This window comes from Lotus japonicus, chromosome 3 (genome assembly GCF_012489685.1).
Source record: "Lotus japonicus ecotype B-129 chromosome 3, LjGifu_v1.2".
Taxonomy (NCBI): Eukaryota; Viridiplantae; Streptophyta; class Magnoliopsida; order Fabales; family Fabaceae; genus Lotus; species Lotus japonicus.
The window spans coordinates 20,043,048-20,046,674 of record NC_080043.1 but is presented as its reverse complement, the minus strand read 5'-3'; the positions used below and the strand labels follow the sequence as shown (position 1 = coordinate 20,046,674).

Here is a 3,627-nt window from a genome sequence, read left to right as displayed (position 1 = left end):
GGTGATTATGTAAAAAAGTGTTATACCTTGTCATCCATAAGAATCATGTCCATGGAAAATGGAAGCTTCAAACCATATAAGCTCGGACTTAGCCATAAATGGTTCACCTTTGCAACAATAGTCAAGTTCTCATTTGAGGCATCGATGGTGGCGAGATTGTTGATTGCCATCAGGAAAAAGACTATTCCAAAGCTATTAGATGCTGGAAAATGGAAGGAATGATGAAGGTGAAGAATAGCATAAGGTGATTTATATAGATGAGTTAGAATTAGGGTTAATGATGACTGCAGGTTAAAAAAGGAAGGAGAATATTTGATGAAAATTAATAATGTAATTTATTTTGTACGATATTTGAAATTGTAATTATTACCTTTTTTCCAAATGAAGATTGTTTCTCAAAGATAAAAGGAATTTGAGATTGTGATTATTTTTTATTTATAGTCAGAGTTATTGGAGGCAGCCTTAACAGGCAATTACCGAATCTAACAATCCTTGCTTTCTATTTAATTATTTTTAATTTTCCAAATAAAGTTCATTGCTTAAATTATGGAAGGAAATTAGTGCATTTAAAAAACGCCCATAAATTAGTCAGTTTAAAAAAAAACGACAATAAGTTAGTGAGTTAAAATAAAAATTTAGTTCGCTAAATGTAAGGAACGAAATTAATGTATAAAGCAGTCAACGAAATTAAGACTACTAATTGTTAAAATCATCCCAATGTAATTAATTTTGTAAGGAATTTGAAATTGTGATTATAATTTATGCTCCAAATTCAGGCTTAACATTTCTCAAAGATGGAAGAAATTTGAAATTATCATTATTTTTATTTATAGTCAGAATTATTGTAACATCCTTAACTGAGCCAATTACCCTCGCAGTCCCGTCCGGCCGAGACTTGAGAGGAAGATGGAGGCTATGGCGGAGAGGAACAGGAAACGCCCTCGCCTCCAAGCGGAACGGATGAGGCGCACCTCTTGGTCCTCCGAGGAGGGTTCATCGTCAGGGAAGTCCTCTTCCTCGGATGCACTCACCGAGGAAGCACCGGATGACAATGAAGAAGAGCCCTAGGTTCACAGGTAAATTGCAGATGCGTTCTTGGAAGAGATAACTTTTTTGTAATAGTTTAGCTTATCAACTAGACTTTATTGGACCTGAGCTAACTAAATATTGTAATTACGTTAACCTTCTGGTTTAAATTGAGCGGGTGACAAATGCTAAACCCTCCTGCAAGGAATTGTTTTAAATGAAGCATTGTCTTTCTCTTTCTGGTGTTTTAAAATCGTTTCATAATGTTTTAACAGTTTATAGAGAGGCCAAGGAAAGGTGTGACGAGTCTTTTACTTGTTCAAATCAATTATTTAGTTTTGTGTTGTCTTTGACAAATGCTAAATAAAATCAATCATTTAGTTTTGTGTTGTCCAGCAAATCCGTTATTTCCGTTTCTGGCATAACGGCGTTCGCGGCCGCGATCGCGATTATCGCGGTGGCCGCTATGTAGCGGCAGAGCTATAACGGGTCGCGGCCGCTATAGCCGCTATTTGACAACACTGGTGCATTGTCAACACCATAATACGAAGACATTGTTGTGAATGCAACATTGATGTCTGAGGGGCTAACAGTTCAGGTTGGTCCTGCAAATGCTGATGGCGGAAATGCCAATGCTATTCTGAATGGTGTTGAGGTTTTGAAGATAAGCAACTCTGTGGACAGTTTGGATGGAGAATTCGGTGTTGATGGAAGAAAAGCCAGTGGCTCCCACGGTTGCAGCCGTTGGATTCGCCATGATGTTTAGAGCATTTGTTGGTCTTGGTGCCATAGTGATCAAGGGGCACAAGAGGCTACAAGATTGGCAAAAGAGAAACAGCTTCTCTTCGTGGTTGCTTCCTCTACATGCTGGTGACACAAGCTTCATGAGCAGCAAGACCTCAATGGGGAAAAGCAACATCTACTCCTCATCAATGGGGTTAGGAAGGCTTTTCACCTTTGCAGAAATCACAGAAGCAACAAAGAACTTTGACTCCAAGAACATCATTGGTGTTGGTGGGTTGGTAATGTGTACTTGGGTGTGATTGATGAGGGGACTCAAGTGGAAGTGAAAAGAGGAAATCCACAATCAGAACAAGGAATCAATGAGTTCCAAACTGATATTCAAATGCTGTCTAAACTCAGACGCAAGCACTTGGTGTCATTGATTAGTTACTGTGATGAGATGATTTTGGTTTATGAGTACATGCCTAATGGTCACTTAAGAGACCGTCTTTATGGAAAGGGCATGCCTGCCTTGTCCTGGAAGCAAAGATTAGATATCTGCATTGGTGCGGCGCGTGGTCTTCATTACCTTCACACTGGAACAGCACAAGGAATCATCCACCGCGACGTGAAGACCACAAACATTCTCCTAGATGAGAATTTCACAGCCAAAATTTCTGACTTTGGGTTTCAAAGGATGCACCAATGGGCAGGGTCATGTGAGCACTGCAGTGAAAGGTAGCTTTGGTTATCTTGACACTGAGTACTTCAGGAGGCAGCAATTGACTGAGAAATCAGATGTGCACTCATATGGAGTGGTGCTGTTAGAAGCTTAATGTGCAAGGCCAGCAATTAACCCTCAGCTTCCAAGAGAGCAAGTGAATTTGGCTGATTGGGCTATGCAATGAAAGAGAAAAGGGCTTCTTGACAAGATCATTGACCCTCTTCTTGTTGGTTCCATTAACCCTGAGTCTATGACGAAGTTTGCTGTGGCTGCTGAGAAGTGTTTGGCTGATAATGGAGTTGATAGGCCTCCAATGGGAGATGTTCTGTGGAACTTGGAGTATGCATTGCAGCTTCAAGAGGCTTTCACACAAGGTAAAGCTGAAGATGAGATCAAATCCTACCACACCTTCTGATGAACATCCACTTCCACCTGCTTCACCTTCTCCTGCTCCTGCTGTTGTTCCTGAAGTGAATAATAACAATGCGGCTCCAGCTCAAGTTCCTGCTTTCGATATGTACCGAGATTAACGTGCTGGGTGTGATATGTGCATTCAGTACTATTAATCATATGATGTTATTTAATTGGTTTGTTGTACGTTGTATGTAACATTTAGAGAGTAATTTTAAAAGCAAGTTCAAAGAACATGGCGAGTGATAGTCTGTTTGGATGCACATTTGAATCCCTTTAATCACTTCTTCTCCGACGTGAAAGACTACCTGTTAAAACCAATTAGTCCAAAAGCTTAAGCTGCTAGGTAAATTCACATGAATAATTTTATATTATATTTTTAACACGCTCCCTCACGCCAAAACTCACTAGGGCTTAAAGCATGGATCATGCACCAGCATACTCAGGGTCGTGTATTGAGGCAATTGTCTTATGCCTCTCAATTGTCTTAGGCCCCCAAAAATAGTATTTATATAATCTATAATACATGTCAATAATTGCAATGTGGGAACGGGGAAGTGCAACTTTAGAAGTTACTAGTATTGATGATACCACGCCATGCACGAATGAAATAAGAGTAATTTGTATATCACTTATATAGGGCTCGTTTGGCACGCCGTATTAGGCATGATAGTATAAGCTTATACAATACATTATGAGTTTATCCATTGTTTGGTGATGACATTGTATTGTATAAGCTTATC

The 3,627-nt window shown here is 39.6% G+C and overlaps 1 pseudogene; it reads left to right on the top strand.

Moving 5' to 3' along the window:
* The first annotated feature begins 1,530 nt into the window (after positions 1-1,530).
* LOC130748288 (probable receptor-like protein kinase At2g21480) lies at positions 1,531-2,978 on the top strand (annotated as a pseudogene).
* The last annotated feature ends 649 nt before the right edge of the window (positions 2,979-3,627 follow it).